At 42.9% G+C, this 23784-nt stretch overlaps 1 long non-coding RNA gene across 1 annotated transcript; it reads right to left on the minus strand.

Annotated features, from left to right (window-relative positions):
• Window positions 1-11930: 11930 nt before the first annotated feature.
• On the minus strand, window positions 11931-21775 carry LOC147009248 (uncharacterized). Its single transcript, XR_015052970.1, has 3 exons — window positions 21250-21775; window positions 16219-16286; window positions 11931-16121 (listed from the first exon to the last, which is right to left on the minus strand). It is a non-coding gene; the product is annotated as an uncharacterized LOC147009248 (long non-coding RNA).
• Window positions 21776-23784: the final 2009 nt, after the last annotated feature.

A 23784-nucleotide genomic window follows, 5' to 3' on the forward strand; every position in this document is an offset into this window, starting at 1 on the left:
AACAATACCTCCTCCAATGTTGATCACAAGGACAAAATTTCATGAAGAAATGTTTAAAATGTTCCCGTAATTGAATGTTTTGGTGTTTGACCTTCTCACCTCATCAGGGTAGTGCTAAGAATGAGACTGCACTCACAGCTTCTTGCCAAGTGATGATCATAACTACCAAGTTTGGTGAATTTCTTTCTAACCGTTTAGGAGAAAGAGTGACGGATGGACAGACACAGACACAGACACAGACAGACAAACAGAGCCGATTACGAAAAAGCGTGTGGATAATCAGTAAATAAATTGATTAATTTAATTAATGAGGCTCCCAGCGTTGGCCAATGATTCATCAGCATGACGTCCTTTGATTGGACGGCCCTTAAATTGATCTATCACCCCTTAGGTAAACCAACAGGGTCCAACATGACCATTTACATCACGGTCTAAATTCAAAGGTAACCCCCCAACCCCCCAACCAGGGTGAGGTTTAACCCTCCCACCAAGTGTTTCCACCCAAGGTGAGCGGACGTTGTTTTCACCCCTGTTGTTGTCTGTGAACACAACATCTCAAAATTTGTGGCCGGATTCAGACGAAACGACATGGATGAGTTGGGTGAGGGAGGAGAACACTCCGATTACATTTTGGTTCAGGTCTGAATCCAGATCCGATTTATCAGTGGAAACAAAACGTGAACTGTTCAGCCTGGCAGAGGTCCGCGCTCCACCGAGTGCCGTCCAAGTTTTTTCTGTTCCCATCGATCTGTTTCGAGTTCAAGAGCGATGACCATCAGGTGAAGTCTACCTGTCCAGTCGGCGCAATGACGTCGAGTATTATAACACACAGTAAATCTCATTTCTACACAAATGACTCGACCAAGTCACGAGTTTGTGACCTCTGGACCGTCCAGTCGTCCGCCCACAACTACTTTTAACACCTCAACGCCAGTCTGGACTGGTTGTTGTGGTGATACGTACATATCGGAGGTGCTCTCGGGTGTCCGGGTGTGGAACCTCCATCTTGACCGAGTGCTGTTCGGTGTGTGCATTTAACCCGATTGGATGTGAGCCTGACTGCAGTATCTTCTGAACAAATATCAGTACTTGTTTGCTCATTGAATCCACATGTTTGCAACTTAAACCAATCAATTGCAACATTATATTCATTCATACTTCACCATCATGTGTGCAAATGGAAATTGATAAATCTTTCAATCATCTATCAGATCTCAATCATGAACAAAAAGGGGCCACAGGTGAACTCTCAGTTGTCTGAGAGAAATGGAGTGGGTATGAGAGGAACAGGAAGAACACTATCAAATGAGACATAAGCAACCATCGTTGATCAAGTCATGAAGAATGGACTGACCATGAGAGAGAAGCTGGGCAGTGGGTGAAACCCAATCTCAGTGTACACCTCTACACTGTCTGTTGTGTCTTGAACTGCAAGGTCAGGTAAGGGAGCATGTGCCGAAGCAGCGCTGCGTCCACTTTCCGCCGGTACTCCAGGGACCTCCGTCTTGCCATCCCCCAGGCAGATGCCTGGCCAATCCCCATCTCCTTGGAGATGCCGATCAACCTGCTGCAACCACGTGGTCGTCCCATTGGCCTCCTCCACTCACGAGGCTCCCTTGCTGAGAGAATCTGGTGAGCAGGATCAGCATCAGGAAAACGAGCCACATGACCATACAGCCACAGCTGACCCTCACGGACAATACAGGTAACAAATCTCATTTGAGTCTTTCTCAGCAACCACTCGTTGGACACAAAGTCCGACCAGCGATCGCCTGGAAATGAGTCGAACATGGTGTCACTGCATCTCACAGCATTCTCAGTACCAGAGTATCGTTCAGACATCAGATTGATCAGTTTCGGTGGCACCCCACGAAGACCGAGAATCCTCCAGAGGGCTTCCGGATTCATTGAATCAAACGGTTTGCAGAGATCAACAAGCTGCAAGCATCTCCTGCAGAAACTCTCGTCTGTGTTTGCTGAGGACTATAAGCAATTGAGAAAATATATTTTTTTGGTGTCATTTAGTTTTCACTCAACTGCAGATTGTATTCCCATCTGTCAACATTCAATCCATTTTTGGAATTGAAAGAAACCCTCCTTCTAATGGCAGAAGACGACTCTTCACAGAACAACAGGTGACTGCAATCGGGGACGTGGTCATTGCAAACAATGCCATCCATCGAAAAGACATTCAGAGCAGGATCATTCAGGACAATGATATCCATTTCCTTGTATTATCCATGCCACTGTAGTTTGGTAATGACTGACCATGTCCTCGAGAGAAACCAATTTAAAAGCAAGTGCACAGGGACAGGAACACTGAAAGGGTAAAGAAGATCTGGTATCTACGATATTGGTTACACTAACAATGTGGAGTTTACTGTAATCTTTATATTGCATAATCTGTGATACTCGTTTTTTTCCAAACAACAATGGAGCTTGATGTCAGTCTTGCTCCACATGAATATGCATTTGTGGGATGAGGCTGCTTTCAATTTGAGCAAAAAAAGATGTGGACAAAATATTGGTAATCGAGCCACAGTTGATGTCCCGAGTCAGCGTGGAGGAAATGGAGGAGAATAATGTGTGCTGCCATTTGTAGAAACGGTGTGATCTCCCATAATGCCACCAGGGTCCCATAATAGCACAGCATGCTTGCTGGTGTTCCGAGATTCAATGTATGAAAGTCTTATCCCCTGAGAAGAGAGTGGTGGAAGAGCCAGAGCTAACAAACCTTATCGTTGCGTGGGACAATGTCAGCTTCCACCACTCTCTGCTTGTCCGAGGGCAGTTCGAAGCTTGTGCACACTCCTCAATGGTGTTCCTCCCACCATACTCCCTCCGGTTGTCATTTTTTATTTTCCCACCGAGCATATTGCAAAACGTATGACCGTAATCCCCATGAGCAGGCAACACTTCTCCAAGCCAGGGAGGAGGCACGTCAAGACATCACTGCAGATGCAAGTCAAGAGTGGCTTCGCCATGCAAGAAACTTTTTTTCCAGCATGTTTGACCACAGGAAACATTCTGTGCGATGTTGATGGGAACATATGGCCTTGCAGAAATCAAAGGCTGGATGCTCAATAAGCGTATGACCGTAATCCCCAAGAGCACGCAACACTTCTACAATCCCTCTTTTTCGTTCAAAAAGTTGTTTCAATTGTAATTATAGCAAAGTATGATTTTTATGGACAAGGTTTCAGTGATGTCTGTGTCATCTGGGGCTAAGTCGACTGAAAACAAAAGAAGATACACACTTTTGGTAACATGTATTGTCACGTGACACAATAATTCCCAATAGAGTAAGAAGAGTAAACAGGCAGAAATGGGATTAAGAAATAATTAATGAAAAAGGGTAAACATTCTGATGTTCATACTTTGAATTTACTGCACCTTTGTGAAATGGTTGATAATGTGAGATTTTCGTTTGATGACAAATCGATGATTTTCATGAGAGTCGTTGATTTTAGCGTGTATTTTCAGATGTGACGACATCATTGCATTTTGCAAAGGATTGTTGAAGTTTTGCAAACGACAGGACCATTTTGATTCGTGTGTTAACCGTTTTGGTATCGTCGAGTATTTTCAGGAAATGTGTTTGGGCGATTGAGAAAAACTAACACCAAAAAAATTTAAACGACTGCAAGACTTTAATCAAATGACGGAGCAAGAATTAGGAGAACGAGCACACGAACCGTGAGGTGGTTGAGTCACCACCCCTTACAGTGACACACACACACACGGATACTTTGAGACCGAGTAGGGTCTCAAACAAGGAGTTTCAGAAGGATGAGGAATGTCATGGCAGAGGGTGGAGTCATCAGCCAAGAGAGAAATGGGATTTTCCAGAGTCAGAGAGATCATTGATGAAGATCAGGAATAGGACTGGGCCCAGAACACTGCTTTGGGGCACTCCAGCCTTGACAACGAGAGGAGATGAAGGGATGCCGTCCAGTCGAGTCCCGATGAGAGCCACACGTTGGCTACGAGAGTATAGAAAGTCAGGAAGCCATGTGTAGAGTTGGTCTTGGATGTCGTAGGCAGAGAGTTTGGAGAGTAATGAGGGATGCCAGACTGTATCAAAAGCGCCAGATATGTCGACAGGGAATGCCCTGATCTCATGTCTGACATTGAAGGCCTCCATCCATTGTTGGGTGAGTAGAAGCAGCATGTCCAAGGTAGAGTGACCTGGTCTGAAACCGAATTGGTGATCTGAGATGACGTTGTTAGAGTAAAGGAATGATTTCATGTCAAAATCGATCATAGATTCCATGTCCTTGCTGATGATTGGAAGTAAGCTAATTGGTCTGTAGTTAAGGGGATCAGTTTTTGTACCTTTTTATGTAATGCTGTGATGTTGGTGGATTTCTAAGCAGATGGAAGATTACCTTGGGAAAATGGTTGGATGAAAGGGGAGAGAGAGGATGTACAAGAGCCGCAGAGCAGGTTTTTAAGACATGTGAGCTGATGCCGTCCAGTCGAGTCCCAGAATCGGAGTCGAGGGTTAAAAGAACCTTCTCCACCTTCTAAAGTACAAAAGAAACAGACTCCTGGATAGGTGGGTGGCTCCGACGGTGATGGATTGGGGGAGGGGGGGCAAGAGGAGGCTACAACGGTGCAAGCAGGAGGTTAAGATGGGATGTGGCAGGACGTGGGTGAAGATGGTGGGAGGGGTGGGAAGGGCGTAAAGTCGGAGGGGATGGGAGTGGGGGCAGGGCTGGGCAGGGTGAAGGCGGCCGATGGGACGGGCAGGACGAGAGGAAGATGGGAGGGGGTGGTGTGGTGGGGAAGCTGAGAGGGGATGCTCAGAATGGTGGGACAAGGAGCAGGCTGAGGGTTGGGGGAGGGGGCAGGACGAGCGGGGAATCCGATAGGTTCCAATAATTTAATTGCATTAACATGATGTACATATGAAATTGAAACCATTTGTAATATTTTAAGACTAAAACTAGATAAACGACTGTTTTTTAATCATTTTTTTGAAAAAACTAGCAAATACAACCCATCACTTCGCTGACAGGTATATTAAGGGTGGGGGAGAAAGAGGGAGGGAGAGAGAGGAGGGAGGAGAGAGAGGAGGGAGGAGAGAGGGGAGGGAGGAGAGAGGGGAGGGAGGAGAGAGACAGGACAGCGGAGCTCAAAAGAGGGGGAGTTGGGGAGAGCGACGCCTCACCAAGCGTTGCTCTACACTGCAGGAGGGATGGGTGTGAGGAAGGGTGTGTGTGTGTGTGAGAGAAAGAGAAAGAGAAAGAGAAAGAGAAAGAGAAAGAGAAAGAGAAAGAGAAAGAGAAAGAGAAAGAGAAAGAGAAAGAGAAAGAGAAAGAGAAAGAGAAAGAGAAAGAGAAAGAGAAAGAGAAAGAGAAAGAGAAAGAGAAAGAGAAAGAGAAAGAGAAAGAGAAAGAGAAAGAGAAAGAGAAAGAGAAAGAGAAAGAGAAAGAGAAAGAGAAAGAGAAAGAGAAAGAGAAAGAGAAAGAGAAAGAGAAAGAGAAAGAGAAAGAGAAAGAGAAAGAGAAAGAGAAAGAGAAAGAGAAAGAGAAAGAGAAAGAGAAAGAGAAAGAGAAAGAGAAAGAGAAAGAGAAAGAGAAAGAGAAAGAGAAAGAGAAAGAGAAAGAGAAAGAGAAAGAGAAAGAGAAAGAGAAAGAGAAAGAGAAAGAGAAAGAGAAAGAGAAAGAGAAAGAGAAAGAGAAAGAGAAAGAGAAAGAGAAAGAGAAAGAGAAAGAGAAAGAGAAAGAGAAAGAGAAAGAGAAAGAGAAAGAGAAAGAGAAAGAGAAAGAGAAAGAGAAAGAGAAAGAGAAAGAGAAAGAGAAAGAGAAAGAGAAAGAGAAAGAGAAAGAGAAAGAGAAAGAGAAAGAGAAAGAGAAAGAGAAAGAGAAAGAGAAAGAGAAAGAGAAAGAGAAAGAGAAAGAGAAAGAGAAAGAGAAAGAGAAAGAGAAAGAGAAAGAGAAAGAGAAAGAGAAAGAGAAAGAGAAAGAGAAAGAGAAAGAGAAAGAGAAAGAGAAAGAGAAAGAGAAAGAGAAAGAGAAAGAGAAAGAGAAAGAGAAAGAGAAAGAGAAAGAGAAAGAGAAAGAGAAAGAGAAAGAGAAAGAGAAAGAGAAAGAGAGAGAAAGAGAGAGAGAGAGAGAGAGAGAGAGAGAGAGAGAGAGAGAGAGAGAGAGAGAGAGAGAGAGAGAGAGAGAGAGAGAGAGAGAGAGAGAGAGAGAGAGAGAGAGAGAGAGAGAGAGAGAGAGAGAGAGAGAGAGAGAGAGAGAGAGAGAGAGAGAGAGAGAGAGAGAGAGAGAGAGAGAGAGAGAGAGAGAGAGAGAGAGAGAGAGAGAGAGAGAGAGAGAGAGAGAGAGAGAGAGAGAGAGAGAGAGAGAGAGAGAGAGAGAGAGAGAGAGAGAGAGAGAGACTTTTATTACAAAAGTACAAAATAAATTTTACAAACCATTTGTGAAAAAAGAAACAAATGTTAAAGAAACATTTTTAGGAAACAGAACATAAGCAATTCATGGATTCATCAGAAGGAAAAAGCAAGTGTTTCATTTGTAACACAACAAAGAACATTTTTCACACACCATTTATAAATAAAATCTTGCCCTTTCCCACACCTGCGATAGTGTAGGTACTCCAGGTGGATTCGAGAAGAAATGAAAGTTCTATAAGTCAAAATTATATCACAAGCTGAAAGATCACCACTTTCCACCTTCTTTTTTTCTGGTTTTATAAATTGACATTTTCGCCTCAGTGATCAAAAAATTAACCACAACCAGACTTCCATCTATCTCTTTGTAAGTCCAACAAATTATGAACTGAAAGGAAATCTGACCCAATAAAGTGCTGGACAAAGGTCCTGGAAGAAGGAATGGCTGCAAAGAGGGGGTTGTAAAAAATTGGTTCCTTCAGAAACATTGAGGTGGTCAAAGAACTGGTCTCACGACGCAGTGACAAAGCTTGCGAGGCATTGATGACACTGCAAGTACAGAGGAAGCGATGACACATCAATCTTTGGGAGGTCTAGAAAAAAGCTCACGACCATATCCCAGCCGACCTACTTGCTTCAGCACACACAGGATTAAACTCTCCCAAAGCATGTGACTGTAAAGAAGCTTCTTTATGAAGAGAAGACGGAAAGTCATGAGCCTGCTGGTGATGTCAACAAGCCCCTGGCCCCTCTCATGACAAGGAAGGTTGAGGACACCTGGTCGGAGCCTGTGTTTAACACCCCAAACAAAATCAATCAATTGTTTCTGGGTGTTTTTTATGATCCACTCAGGTGGCTGTCGTACCACAAACCTGTGCCACAGAGGGGAAGTGATCAAATTGTTAGCCACCAATACTCTACCATGGTAAGAAAGTCTACAAAGCAGCCCTCTCCATTTTTGGAGTTTGGAAAACACTTTAGTGGTTAATCCATCCCAGTTTTTTTTTGGATACATCAGGAATCACCGAGATGCACGCCCAAATGGTACACTCCATCATTCTTCCAGGACACATTTCCAAGGAGTGATGGGAAAGAAAAACTTGATGGTAGTCCAAAAAAGGAGGCATAACTCTTCGACCAGTTCACCTTTGCTGAACAAGAAACACCAACATTTTCAAGAGGTTGAAGTAACTCGCATACATCGTCTTGGGTCTGAATTACAGCACAGACATCATCTGCATATGCTATAACTTTTACAGGAGGCTCATTTGGGGAAGCAGAGAACCCTGACAGTTTCTCCCGCAGCCGAAGTAAAAGGGGCTCAATGGCAAGTACATAAAGAAGACCAGACAAGGGACAACCCTGCCTTATACCCCTCGATACAGAAATTGGAGAAATCAAACCATTGTTTATTTTAACCAAACCATACATATATTGTGATACAATAACTGAATATACGATATAAAAGTTGTACCAAATCCAAAACCCCTCAAAACTGCAAATAGATATTTGTGATCTATACTATTGAAGGCATGTTCTTGATCTATAAAAAATAAACCTATGCTTTTATGCAAACTCACACACGTCAGCAATATCACAAACAGCACCGATGACAGACAAAGAGACAGAGACAGAGACAGAGAGACAGACAGAGAGACAGAGACAGAGACAGAGAGACAGACAGAGACCGAGAGACAAGCCGGTAGGCGGCGATGGGTCGTCGAGCATGGAAACTATAAGATATAGAGCAAAATGGATGTCATATAGTGGATAGGGAATCACCTTAAGATTATGCATATCAAATCTCATCCAGTTCCATCGACTGATAACGACTCGGTATCCATTTAAATGAAAAGTACCGAAAATGCGGTTTGAAATTGGAAATCCCCAAAGTTCGAGGGGGTGTTGTGGGTGAACAAAGATCTAAATCAAAAATCCGGCTCGATCGTTTGTGCACAATGTATTCCAGACGATTAGTGTGAATTTTCATGACCATCCGACCATAACCCAAGGAGGAGTAGCATTTGGCGCGAAGGCACCTCCAGCTCTCGCATATTATCGATTTTTGCACTAATTGACCTTTGACCCCTGACCTAAGCGAAATCGATCAATATGTCCTGAGGCAAAGTTGTAGTACTCATTGAGTGCCATGAATCTGCAAAGTTTCATTCGTATCGATGCACTCACCTGGTCCCTAGGGGGGCCTTCAATTTTTGCCAATTTTCGCGCATACCCTAATTGTAGGTTGCGCTGCGGGTAAAGTATTCCATATATCACAAAAAACGGAATATATTTGATAGAGCATCACCTGTAGATCATTCGTGCCACATTTCATTACACTACGTGGGATAATGGCTTTCGGAATTGATTTCGCGTGAACGGTACCGATTTTGAAGGTTTTTCAGTTGTTGCTAGGGAACCAAAGCGTCCCTAGCAACCATCACAATTTCCAAAGCACTAGGTCATAAGATGTACCTACCACCCGAGTTTAGTCAAAATCCGCCCACATTTACTACCAATTATGCTGATGACAAATGAACAAACATCCAAGCAAACAGACAGAATTACTGACAATAAGGCTCACCTATTTCGGCGACCCAACAGAGACAGAGAGACAGAGACAGAGACTTTTGTATGCCTTTATTTATACAAGCTTAGAAAAAACAGTTACACATAAATATACAAAACAAGACAAAAAAACAAAGGTCAAGCACACAGCTAAAATGAAATGATAAGATCATTGTGGTCTACTTTACACAAAGCATTCCTGTGACACAGTTTCTGCTTCAACATTTCAAGATTATTAATATTTTGGTGAAAATAAAATTCTGCAGGTAATCTGGCCACGGTAAGGGCCTTAAAAAGAGTAAAAAACATTGTAATCAGCATCAGGGTTTGCAAAAAGTTTAGCTTTCCTTGTTTTTCGATTGCTAATTTCCCTTCAGCTATTATAAAATTGGCGAGAGCAAATTCAACATGACACTTGGAATTTAGCGGCAATCCAAAAATAAAAGTACGTAAAGAAAGTACAATGTTCATACAACAGCACAATTGTGATAAAAAGGTAAAAAGTGGGGTTAGTCTTGCACAGTCAACATTGGCATGATATAAACCTTTAGAGACCATACAAAAGGGACGCAAAACGGAATGTAAAACATTAAAATGATGAAATAAAACATCCGTAAGTAAATGAACATATTCACATAAATCATATGAACAATTCTCCACGAGATATCACCAGTCGATTTTACAATCGGTGGGGCTTACATGGAAGCCCATTGTGGGCACAGGGGGGGGGACCCGGAGGCAACAACCCCTTCCATCGGGATCCAAAACTAACTTTGCACACATTAGGATGCCGTATGGTAACACAAAGGTGGTACAGGCACTTTTTAGCAAAACTAGGAAGTGGAGAGGAAGACAGGATCAAAGCTTCTGTGAATGCAAGTGATGTTATATGTAACTGCGGAAAGAAGGCATGGATTTCAGGGACAGCGGTATTGCAATCAAAATTGAGTCCCACACTTCTGGAGGTACGCAAAGTCTCCTGGAGGAGCTGGGAGACAGTTCTGAGAGAGCGCATTCCAGCGGATGTCGCAATGTGCCCGACTGAGTGCCATGTTTTATTCTTGTTCCGCAGATCTCGTATGAGACGTATATCGGAGTTTACGAAGCATTGTATGTGAGCAAGTGATCGATGTAAGTGAGGAAAGAGTGCATTGTCGAAGATAGGCTCGTCGAGAAAGTTGTTGATGTTGTTGTGAGCCATATCTCGATGTACTACAAGAGGCTGCCAGGCTTGTAACAGGTCTTGGTAAAACAAAGGCAATGGAGAGATGTCCACATGTTGCAAGTCCATGAGAAAAAGTTCCTGATTGAAGTGGAGCATGCCAGACATTTTCAGCAAATGGTGAGCAGTGGGGCGCCATATGGCAATGACGCAGAAAAAGGAAGCGATGGACAGTGGCGACTTGAAACGCCATCAGTCGGCTGACAATGTCAAGAATACAATGGCCACCATCTGCCAATGGCAGGTAAAGGACTTCAGGCTTGACCCAATGTTTACCACCCCAGGAAAAAATCAAGCAGATGTTTCTGTATTGTCAGCAGCAGTGCTTCAGGAGGGTGCAAGGCGATCATTTTGTGCCACAAGGAAGCCAACAGGTTATCACGAGGGCACAACCTCTGTACGACAAGGTAAGTAATATTCCTCTCCATTTCTCTTGTTTATTATCAATTTTGGTAACTGTATTCAACCAGTTCTAAGCCATCAAAGCCGGGGTGCGAATGTACACACCGATATCACGGATGCCTTCCTTCTCCCATTGCAAATTTCTGTTAAGATGAGGCAAACAAACAGCCGGGGTACGGCCAATCCATAGAGCTTTACATTTGTTCCAATTTATTTTCGTTGTGCAAGCCGAAGAGAACTTTTCCAAGTCATTTAATAACATGGTGACATCATCACTATTATGCACCACGACACACACATCATCAGCAGATGTTGAGATAACAATTGGCCTTTCAGTTGGCATCACAGGAAAACCTGGAAGACTGGCACAAAGGCGAATTTGGAGGGGTTCAATGTCGAGAGAGTAGAGAATTCCCGATAACGGACACCCTTGACGGACTCCCCTTCCAACCATTAATGGTGCACACAAGCGATTATTAACTTTGATGATGCTAAAAACATGATTTTTCAACAATGAGACATGGGATATAGAAGTTGCCCCAAAACCAAACTGTTTTAAAGAATAAAATACATATTCATGGCTAATAGAATTGAAAGCTTTCTCTTGGTAAATTGAAAGTAAAAACAAGCCAGCATTCTGCTTTTGAAGAGTACAGACAGACATCCCACAAGTCCCAAATTAAAAAAAAAATATTATCATGAATAGACCGGTTTGGAAGACAAAAAGATTGATCAAAAAAAAGCTAAGAAAAGGCTTTATACGATTCATAAGGGCCTTGGAAAAGATTTTGTAATCCGCACAAAGCAGAGAAATAGGCCTCCAATTCTGTAAAGTCTGGAGATCTCCTTTCTTTGGAATCAGGCACACGACTGCACGGCGACAACTTCGAGGTGACAAACCATCTGGTAAATTAACTTTAAAACATCTAAAAGTGTTGGTCCAAGCAAATCCCAAAATGTTTCATAAAATTCAACAAGTAAACCATCAAAGCCAGGTGCTTTATGATCATGAAGGTCATTCAGAGCAATTAAAAGTTCATCTACAGTAAAATCTAGTTCTAAAGAGTGTTGTTGTGATTCTTCCAATTGTGGTAGATTTTGGGTAAAATCAGACATTGCTCGTTCATTACTTTTCTTTGTGGTAAAAACATTCTTGTAAAAATCCCGAATAAAACACTTCAACTGAGCATCGTCTTCAATAATAATGTATCCATCACTTGAACATAAGCTTAACAGTGAACGATTAGACTTTGTAGTTTTTTCAAAGTTGAAAAAGTCTTTGCAGCAAGTTTCTGACGTCGATAGATCTTTCAGTTGAAGTCGGGTTCGCAGTCCGAGAGCATCTTCTCCAATTAAACAATTCAATAGGGCTTGTTTCACAAAAAGCCGCTGGCATCGTACATCCTTATCAATATTAATCGTGCTATCTTGTAAAATGAGGATTTCTTTCTTTAAAATACTTAACCGAGCTTGCTTTACACATTCATGAAGTTATTCCTATATTGCTGACAGAAGACTCGGATTTGTGCTTTCATATAATCCCACCATTGACAAAGATTGGTAAAATCGTTCCGTGATTCTAGAATTCGAAGCCAAAATTGTTTAAAAGACGATTTCAAAAAGGAATCATTTAAAAGAGAGGCGTTAAAAGACTAATGAGAAGAATTCCTCTGAGGACCAGGAAAAGAAAGACGCATTTTTATGAAAAAATGATCAGAAAAGCCAGAGGGAGTGATGTCAGTAAAACTTCCACGGTTTAAAAAGAGACTAATGTAAAATTTGTCAAGCCTTGCAAGCGACAAGTTGTTTAACAAGAAACGACACCAAGTAAATTGTTGAACGTTCCCGTGCTGTCGTCGCCAAACGTCACCAAGGTCATGTTGTAACAAAAGTGTGGACAAAGGCCTCGCACTAGCTGGATGAGGTTCAGGGCTGTTCCAATCTCTGACAGGGTCGAAGGTACAAATAAAATCACCACCTAATCACAATCGGGAATCAGGGGTGAGATGATTAAGGAAAGTGAAGGATTCAGTGAAGAAGGCTGTCCTGACTGTGATGTCACTTGGGGCATAAACATTGACAATTAATATCCGATGGGGGTTATATATATATAAAACTAATTTCAGCTACATATCCAGGAACAATTTCATTAAAAACAAGGGAGGAGATGGGAAGACGTGGAGAAATATAAAAAGCAATACTGGCACAGAGATGGAGACAGAGAGAGAGAGAGAGAGAGAGAGAGAGAGAGAGAGAGAGAGAGAGAGAGAGAGAGAGAGAGAGAGAGAGAGAGAGAGAGAGAGAGAGAGACAGAGAGAGAGAGAGAGAGAGACAGAGAGAGACAGACAGACAGAGAGACAGACAGGCCGTGTTACTGAAAAACCAAGTGCCTTTCAATTTCAGCCTCCAGTCTGCCTTGCAACTCGCAGTTGCCCGAGTTTCTTGTAAAAGAAGAAGATCCATCTTTACATTATTAATAAGCTGCATCGTTTGGACTTTCCGTAAAGGATTACATCCTCTTTTTATATTTAAAACTTGCTGAAATCACAATCAAGAAGTTTTTATGCGATCAAGTGCTTCCTTGCTTTTATCTGGGACGGGGAGTTGTTGGGATGAGGAGCCTTCATCAACAGTTTGATTCGGCATGTCTTTGGGGCACGATCTTTTAACATGTCCGAATTCACCACAACTATAACACACGAGGGTTTCTGTGTTCGCATATCCCATATAAGTCCCTCGATTTTAAAGGGAAGGATTGCCTGAAACCCTGAAACACCTGGTGGTAAAATCATATAAACAATCCGACGAAATAACATAATGTGTTTAGAATTATCATTCCGACTACGGAACGGAATCTTTGTTCATGGGGATACAACCGTACCGTATCGTTTTAACTGGGATACAATCTCATCACATTTAACGAAAGGTGGTAAATTTGAAATCACAACTTTTTTTGCGGGAGTATCCAAAGGGGGAAAAAGGAACATAAATATTGGGATCAAAGAAAAGTCCGCGCTCGACGACTTGAGCAACCATCGGCACTTGGGAAACGAAAAAAGCAATATTTTTGTTCATACGGGAAACCGCCTTAACATTCTCAATCCCGATAATCTCACCGACACCAACAATTAACTTATCCATGTCGATCTCCGACGGAGGAATACAAACAAAGCCATGTTTCCTGGTTAGCGCTTCAAAGGAAGCATATCGCGAACTTTCACCCGCCATGACTCTTCAATGGCCAGATGGATAAAAATTAATCGGTGAACACCGTTCAAACTTCGACGGGTCACGAGAAAACAAGAATAATTTAAACGAGAGGAAAACGAAAATGAATACAAAATAAGTAAATAAATAAATAAACACGATAAACAAATAATGCACAGCAGTAGATCGGCACGGCCACCACCCAAAGCACAAAGAACTTACCGAATACAGAAGCAAATGCTCTTCTCTCCCTCTCTCAAAACTCAGGAAATGGGGGGAAAAAAGAGGAGGGGTGGGGAAGAAAATGCTGCACAGCAGGGTAAGGCAGACAAAGGAGCACAAGGGCCAACACAGAGTTAACAGACGCACCAACATGCTGCTATGACACTTACACACAGAGCGACTGGCCACCAGGGGGAGGGAGAGAGACAGAGCGAGAGAGGTGGGGAGGAAGAGGGAAAGGTAAGGGGAGGAGGGTGGGGTGAGCAAAGAGAAACCATCCCTGGGAATATTACCACAAATGGACCACACGTGGAAGCTGCCGGGGCTCAGTGACGATCCTGAAGAGAGCCCTCGGCACAAAACTTTGAGAACAGAAAACTTTACAGCTTGGTCCATGCATCATGACCCCTGACCAAAATGAAGGTGGATACTTTCAGCCCACCCTGGGAGGACTAAGTTCCACATTCTGAAACCCGCATATGTAGATACCAATCAATGACACACAGGTGCACGCACGCATGTACACTTATTTGCATGGATATATTCTTCAGGGAAAAATTCTGAATTTTTTTTTTTTTAAAGAAAAAACCCAGTTTTCCTTGGAGTCCTCCAAACCCCAGGTTACTTATTTAGGGTTAACCCCCTGGGGATCTTTGCCTGGTCGAGGGTTAACTGCATGACCACCACCGCCGCGCCTCAGAACAATGTGCCATTTCCTGTGTGTTTTATATATCACGGCGATGGCCCCACTTCACACAGGAGGCACAAAGACTTCATCGGCTTGACCCAAGACCAGAACAGAATGGGAGGAAGGCCAACAGAACTACAACACAATGACTGTAAAATCTCAGGTACAAGAGGGTGGGAAAATCTGAAACACTGAACCCAAAGTGTTTACCAAACTAAATGTGAGGGTGGTGGTTGACAGGAAACTTGAAGACATGGAGGGAGAGCACAGGACAACAGACTGGAAGAGAAAAATTGGAGGAAGATGGAAGGTGAACCTTGGGAGGGTGAAGTCAATGGTGGGGTGGGGGAAAGGGGAGGTGTGGAGGGGTCACATTGAAGAGATTTTTTTTCAGACAGCTCCCTGCCTGCATCAGGGAGGCTCTCAAAAATATCTCGAAAGGAGGAGCAGAGGATCAGTTTTTGATGATTGGAGTTCCGGGTCAGCTGTGGTGGAGAAATTTGTTGGAGTCACCTCGAGAGTAGGGCAAGATTGTCAGACATTTGTGAGGGGAAAGGGGAGGTCACAGTGAGGAGATACTTGTCTGAAGGCTGCCAGCTTGCATCATGATGCCCTGCAAATAACTATCTGGAAAAGAACAGACAGGAAAGTAAGATGTTTTGATGATTAGAGTTCTGGGTCAGCAGCTGTGGAGAAATTTGTTGGAGTCACCTAGACAGAAGGGCTATATTGTCAAACATTTGGTAGGGGAAATGGGAGGTCACAGTGAGGAGTTATTTGTCTGAAAGCTGCCAGCTTGCATCATGGAAGCCCACAAATAACTATCTGGAAAAGAACAGACAGGAGAGGAAGAAGTTTTGATGATTACAGTTCAGCATCAGCAGATTCGAGTCAATTATTGGAACTACCTGGAAAATAAGAAAAGATTGTGAGACATTTCTCCACCTGAAAAGAAAACCACACACACTGGAGGAAGTTTTACATGAAGAAGGGGACTGTTGTGGGGCAGTTATGGAACGAGGTTTGGGTTCAGGTTTGGGTTATGGGAAAGAACAAGGTTTGGGTTCAGGTGCCCAAATGTACCTATGAATTGCAGGAACCATGATGTTGACTTGCTGATTGTTTCTTGTGAACCAACAAGACATCAAATTAAGGATTGTTGAAAACTTTTAAAGAGGCACATTCTCTCTGGTCTTTGATCTGGTCCCCGATGATCGATCTGAAAACATCCTGCGTCATTGTGGATAAAACATCACCACTCAACAGCATGACCATCTGATTCTGCTGAGCTGGTGATTGTGATGTCTGATGCTGTTGCGATTCGATGATCGACACAAGAGCATCCACTTCCGGGATCCCACCATCCCGTCTCCCGGTGCTTCTGTTCTTCGTGGAGTTTTTGGCCGTGCAGTCTGTGAAGGAGTAAACAAAATCATTTTCAGATGGAGTTACAACTCCTTAAGTTAACTGAAATTAATTTTATTATTTGTCTACTTCCGTGTAATGTACCCGATCTTAACCGGAAGCTTTCACTGACAGCAAATGTTGCATTGTTGTTGACTGCAGCCATTTATGGTCTGTAACACAAAGAGCAGCAAACATGACACATAAAGAGAGAACCTCGTTTCAGGATATCTTTATTCACTTCAAAACTGACATTTCTCAAGGTTGACTTAGCAAAAGCACAACCCCGTGGTGTACTCCTCCACCAAGAATCAATGAATCCTTGAGTAAATGGCCTCCTGCTGTGATGCATCACTTGTTCAATCCGAGATAGAACTCTGTTCGGGACTGTATTTTATCACTTGGACATTTTCAACCAAAATAAACTCTGGAATGGTTCTCCAACGAGATTGGTAGCCATACCCTGTGAGCTTATATCACTTGCATACCTGGACGATGAGGCTGAGGCATCCAACAATTGCAATGATTATTTGATCAATTCATGACCATTTATGTTGAGTGCCAGCACGGTTGAAGGAGACAATGAACAATGGCGTTGAATGTGGGATTTGTACACATGTTGTGAAGGAACCCGTCTTCCTTCGCAACATAAATTCGGGGTTCAGATGGGAACACCAATGGATTAACCCAGAGGAAATGGTTCTTTGTTTCCATTGTGCTTAACATAGTCAGAGATAAACTTATAAATTATCAAAACCAGGAAGGATAATTTACCTGAAGCGAATAAAACATTGATGTGTGGTGTTCTGTTCAATGTGTTTGTAAGTTCGATTAAATCTGCCCCCTCATTATGAATGGCAAATAGAACGAGGAAATGAAAAGGTACATTAACATTGACTTACCTTGATGGAGTTTCCACATCCAGTGCATTTTTTGTGGTCTGCATGGGAATAAAATAAAAACAATAGATCGCACGTGTACGCGAGCGCACGCATGGACACGACCAAACACCAAGACCTCAAAATGAGATCAAAAGAGCTTGGAAGCTGAAGAGCGTCACCAGTGATAATTGGAGCAAGAGGAATAATGAAGAAGAACCTCAGTGAGATTTAAAAAAAACATCCCCGGGAATATTACCACAAACTAACGACAATTGGAGGCTGTCCGGGGTTCGGTGACGATCCTGAAAAGAGCCCTCGGGCCAAAACTTTGAGAGCAAAGATGAACAGCTTGCTCCGTGAACCGTTATCCCTCACCGAAGCGAAGATGGATACTTTGAGTCCTGGGAGGACTTCGGTCCATCCCCTGAAACCGGAAAATGGAGATAACAACCGACGACACACACGAGATCAGGGAGGTTTCCGTTCCACCAGATTGCAGCCAACAACAGCAACTTTCACATGTTCACACGCTTGCACACACATACACAGTGCCTTCAGAAAGTATTCACAGCCCTTGACTTTTGTCACATTTTGTTGAATTCCAGCCTGAATTTAAAATGGATCAAATTTAATTATTTTGTCACCAATCGACACAAAATACCCCATAATGACAAAGAGAAAACATATTTTTAGAATATATTTACAAATTAATCAAAAGAGAAATGCAGAAATATCTCATTTACATAAGTATTCAACCCCCTGAGTCAATACTTTGGAGAAGTGTTGATTCAGGACACAACATGTCAGCAAGTCAACACCATCCCCACTGTCAAGCATGGAGGTGGCAGCATCATGTCATGGGGCTGTTTTCATCGGCACGGACTGGCAAGCTTGTCAGGATAGAAGGGACAATGGACGGTGCAAAGTACAGGAGAATCCTTGATGAAGACCTGCTTGGGTCAGCCATGAATCTGAAACTGGGTCGGAGATTCACGTTTCAGCAGGACATTGACCTGAAGCACAAAGCTAACGCCACAATGGAGTGGCTGAATAAGAAGAAAATAAATGTTCTTGAGTGGCCCAGTGAAGTCCTGACTTCTTTTACCAAGACGTCAAGGCTCGTATAAGAGCTAACACACAGAACATATAACAAGGGGAGCAGGAGACAAGAGGGATGGGAGAGGGAAGCACAAAACAGTGGGGAACAGACATATGAGGAGACCTGTGGAAGGGAGAGGGGTGGGGCGGGGTACACGGGGCAAACAAGATGGACACGACAGGGACTTTCAGGAAGGAAAGCAGGGAATTTGGGGTGGATTACTGGGGAAGAACAAATCGAGGTTTTGGATATGGGAAGATAGGTGGTGGTGAATAACTATTTTGAAGACCTGGAGGGAAGAGTCAGAATGGAGTGTGGGAGTTTGCTCCAAAGGTGGTGAAAAAAGAGGAATGAAATCGTGAAGGTGAGCAGTTATTCTTGATGTTGGTAGTTTTACCAGAAGGGGGATGCTGATAGACCTTGAGCACCTTGCAGAAATATGGGCGGGACAGATCGCAGACAGAGCGGGGAGGGGAGGGATTCGAAACCGGAGAGAAGATGGTGGAAGACAGAAAGACCACAGAACTACCTGCGGTGAGAAAGTGACAAACACAAAGACTCAGACTCATCGCCGGAGATACCAATGATCCTTAATGCCTTGGCTTCCACAGCGTGAAGAGATGAGAGGCGAGAGCACCAGCTCAGAGTGGAGAGCATTACTCCATCAGGCTGCAGATGAAAGCTTGTTATGTGGTCAGGAGCTCAGGTGGGCCGAGGAAGGACTTTACACAATGTAGGAAGCCCAGTCGGCTATTGGTTTTGGAGGCCAGCTTGGAGATGTGGCTTTTCCCAGGAAAGATCATGGCAGATAGTGACAGCCAAAAGCTTGAATGAAAGGACTTCTTCCAGAGGATTGTTGAGAACGTAGATGGGGGGGGGGGTAGGGAGGGGTTCTAAATGGTCCTTTTGGAGAGACATTGTGAGAGTGTGAGATTTGACAGGACTGAAAGACATGTTCCAGTGTTGGACCAGTTTGTGATTTTATGAAGATTTGCAGAGAGTGAAGAAGCTGCTGCTTCTGATCTGAGGGATGAGAGATGGAATGGCAGAGGGTGGAGTCTTGAACCCAATAAAACATTTATGATGAGACTTGAAGACTGCAGTCCATCGATGATTTCCATCAAACTTGGCAGAACGAGAGCAATTTTCAAGTGAAGAATGGGTAAAGATTTCACCATGTCACTGTGCAAAACTGGTGGACACCTCTCCGAATCCATCCACAACTTTTTGAGATATCGTGCTATCTCTCGGTTTCACCCTATCTCTCAATGGTGAAGAATCACTTTAAAAATTCTCGTTGTCGGATCCGGATCTGGATCTTCACCAAAACCTAATCAGTTCGTCTTTGTCACACACTGAACCTGTCCACAAAATTTCATCCGGATCCGTCCCTAACTTTTTGAGATATCCTGTTACAGATAAAAACAAACAGACAGAAAGGGGTGAAAACATAACCTCCTTCACCTTCCACGGCGGAGATAACAAGAGGGTTCAGAGAACACGATACCCCACACAATGTTCAGGTACATGCAGCACGGCCTTCCCATTCGCAGGGGTGACATTCTTTAAAATCCCTGTGAGCCGAAAATCTGCAAACTTGGGGGTAATGGGGAAAATATGGTTCGGGACTTCAACTTATTTGTTTTCTTGAGTTTTTATAACTTTGTACGGAGCTCATGGTGTTATGTCAAAAGCACAACAGGGGCACAAACTCAAGACCATCCATCCATCCATCCATTGGGACCACACTCTATGCAGAGCATTGGTACTGACTGCCTCAGCAGTCTTCTTGGATATTGGGCACAATCCTGGACGGGGTCGCCACTCCGACACAGTACAACAGCATGCTGGCACTCATCTTGCCGGCCTCGGAAGGATGACAGGTCGAGTTAACCCCACCTAGTATTAATTCAATAGCTGAGTGGGATTTCAACTCAAGACCCTGAGATCTAAAGCTCGTGCAGCCACCTTAACCGTTAAGGCAACAACAGGCTTATTTTACTGAATCAATAAGATAAAATAAAGTTTTTTTCTTGCGTTATTAAGATCATGAAACTTACCTTTTATTATAATGATGATAAAGTTGATCCAATGATGTCATGGCGATGTTGATGCTAGCGATGATAAAGACATGATGATGATGATGATGATGATGATGATGATGATGATGATGATGATGATGAGTGTTATTGTGTAGACAATCCATGTTAATTAATTTGGTGAATAAATGTGGAAACTATTTCACCAACCCGCAATTATTCGAGTGCATTGACTGCAATCTGCAAACTTTGCCTCTGAATGAATTCATCGCAATAGAGCGAATCCACGAAGGGGAAACCTACGAACAGCAAGGCCCTCCCGTACGTCACATTTAATAAAATAACGATTTCAAAGATTGGTTTTAAAAAAGTGTGGAAATTTAGCACAACTGAAGCAGTCGTACACCAACTACCCTAATACACTGTAATAAGACGACGCCGAGTCGCGGTTTAGGAGATGGAGACTTGATTGATCACCATACAACACACACCATCGATCGGCATCGTACTGTACATCGCCATATTGATGGTCACTTCTTCACTCGATATGCACATCCCACAGGCCACGCCGTCTCATGCTACACATCGATATACTGTATAGCATGGTTCTTCGAAGTATTCTGAAGGCGATTTGTGTTCCACAGTCTTCAAGTATCAAATTCAATTTAAATAAAGATTTAGATTTAGATCTAAATAAATTAATTCCGGGTTTCACCGCCATTTTCCCCAGTGTGTGTTACATCACCCGATCGAACACGTTACATTCGTTCTTCGTGCCTGTTGCTTGTGTCCATTATGACATCCGTGAAAACGGTAAGTTTTCTGTCTGGAATGATTTTAAATTTTGTTTTACTCCCAGACAGACAGACAGATAAAGTAGAAAAATTATCGCCTTTCTCTGCACATGTGCGATCGGGACGAATTCAGTGCCAACATACGGTAAAAGGAAAGACTCGTCTTCCTATTCATGTTCAAAATACAACATTCAATTTAAATAAGTTGTTCCTCGATCATAAACTGATAAGATCGACGGACATGAACCAATCACTTAATCCCGCCATTCGCTTTGTCGATGCGGGGTAACAAATTGTGAACATTTTAAAGTGGGAAAGGTTACCTCGTCATATTCAGCGATTTATCCTCTTCGTTTTTCTCTTCTGGCCAACCACTTTCCTCCTGCGATGAGGTACCACATCTTCTTTGGAAGCCGGTGCCACTTCGTTCCTCTGTGGAGCTCGTGTAGTCTGATCCTCCTGGAAAGCCGCTGCCACTTGCTTCCTCAGAAAAGTTGGTGCCGCCTTATTCGTTCTCTGCAGGCTAGGTGTAAACTGTTGCCACCGGCGAGCCAGTACAATCTGTTCCTCCTGGGAAGCCGGTGCCACTTGGTTCCTCAGGAGAGTTGGTGCCGCCTGATATGGTCTCTGGAGCCTAGGTATAGGTTGTTTCCTCCGGACTGCCGGTACAGAGCACTGCCCCTGGGAAGTTGGTGCAGCCTTCTGCTGTTGGCGAGACGGTGCAGCCCCAGCAGCCAGGGCATCCTGTTTCCTCTCAACAGGAAATGCAGCCTGCCTGCCCGTGGGTGCTTCCAATATGGACGGCTGTGACATCTTCCTCATGGGTTCCACGACTGCTGGCTGCTGCTTACTTGGTGCTGTAAAAATGGAGGATATTTTTCATTAACATAGATTATGGATTTTTACACAATTCTCAACAGGAAGAACAAGAACAGGTTTAGATGAGGTGAAAATATAAGTGCAAAATAGATGTAGAAAACAAAAAAAGTATTTAATTACACATGAGGTCTTACGATCTAATTGGACACAAGTTCATGGCTCTCTGTTGCAAGTTCAAACAAGGACATGAGACTCGAGGTCCTCTACCTTTTGGGTGGTATGAGAAATAGATCTGTGTAATATGAAAGCGAAATGTTCAATGGTTTTTGAAATATCACAAACACAAAAGTACATGGACGGATGATCGGTCGGACGGAGTTCATGTTAATGTCCCCCATCTCTGACTTTGTCGGAGCGGCGGGGGAAATTAAGTAGAGGAGTAAATTATTCGCTGACGTTGAAGACTGAAGAGATTTAAAGCAGCATAATCAAAACTTTACCCAGAACGATATAATACACAGGTGGTGAGAAAAGGGAAGCCTGCAGAAAGGTGACACAAATTATTTAGGAGTAAACGTTTGGCTGCGTATTGTGTTGTGATGTGCATTGTGAGGCACGTATTGTGTTATTATGTGCATTGTTTGGCTGAATATTGTGTTGTTATGTGCATTGTGAGGCACGTATTGTGTTATTATGTGCATTGTTTGGCTGAATATTGTGTTGTTATGTGCATTGTGAGGCACGTATTGTGTTATTATGTGCATTGTTTGGCTGAATATTGTGTTGTTATGTGCATTGTTTGGCTGAGTATTATGTTGTTATGTGCATTGCTTGGCTGCATATTGTGTTGTTATGTGCATTGTTTGGTTGCATATTGTGTTGTGATGTGCATTGTTTGGCTGCATATTGTGTTGTGATGTGCATTGTTTGACTAAGTATTATGTTGTTATGTGCATCGTTTGGCTGCATATTGTGTTGTTATGTGCATTGTTTGGCTGCATATTGTGTTGTGCATTGTTTGGCTGCGTATTGTGTTGTTATGTGCATTGTTTGGCTAAATATTGTGTTGTGATGTGCATTGTTTGGCTGCATATTGTGTTATGTGCATTGTTTGGCTGCATATTGTGTTATTTGCATTATTTGGCTGCATATTGTGTTGTTATGTGTATTCTTTGGCTGTATTTGTGTTGTTATGTGCATTGTTTGGCTGCATATTGTGTTGTTATGTGCATTGTTTGGCTGTATATTGTGTTGTTATGTGCATTGTTTGGCTGCATATTGTGTTGTTATGTGCATTGTTTGGCTGCATATTGTGTTGTGATGTGCATTGTTGGGCTGCATATTATGTTGTGATGTGCATTGTTTGGCTGCATATTATGTTGTGATGTGCATTGTTTGGCTGCATATTGTGTTGTGATGTGCATTGTTTGGCTACATATTGTGTTGTGATGTGCATTGTTGGGCTGCATATTATGTTGTGATGTGCATTGTTTGGCTGCATATTATGTTGTGATGTGCATTGTTTGGCTACATATTGTGTTGTTATGTGCATTGTTTGGCTGCATATTGTGTTGTGATGTGCATCGTTTGGCTGCATATTGTGTTGTGATGTGCATTGTTTCGCTGCATATTGTGTTGTTATGTGCATTGTTTGGCTGCATATTGTATTGTTATGTGCATTGTTTGGCTACATATTGTGTTGTTATGTGCATTGTTTGGCTGCATATTGTGTTGTGATGTGCATTGTTTGGCTGCGTATTGTGTTATTTGCATTGTTTGTCTGCATATTGTGTTGTGATGTGCATTGTTTGGCTGCATATCATGTTGTGATGTGCATTATTTGGCTGCATATCGTGTTGTGATGTGCATTGTTTGGCTGCATCTTGTGTTGTGATGTGCATTGTTTGGCTCTGTATTGTGTTATGTACATTGTTTGGCTGCGTATTGTGTTATTATGTGCATTGTTTGGCTGCATATTGTGTTGCTATGTGGATTGTTAGCCTGCGTATTATGTTATTATGTGCATTGTTTGCCTGCGT

This window comes from Eptatretus burgeri, chromosome 17 (genome assembly GCF_056783735.1).
Source record: "Eptatretus burgeri isolate ZD-2024b chromosome 17, Ebu_testis_v1, whole genome shotgun sequence".
In the NCBI taxonomy this organism is placed as follows: domain Eukaryota; kingdom Metazoa; phylum Chordata; class Myxini; order Myxiniformes; family Myxinidae; genus Eptatretus; species Eptatretus burgeri.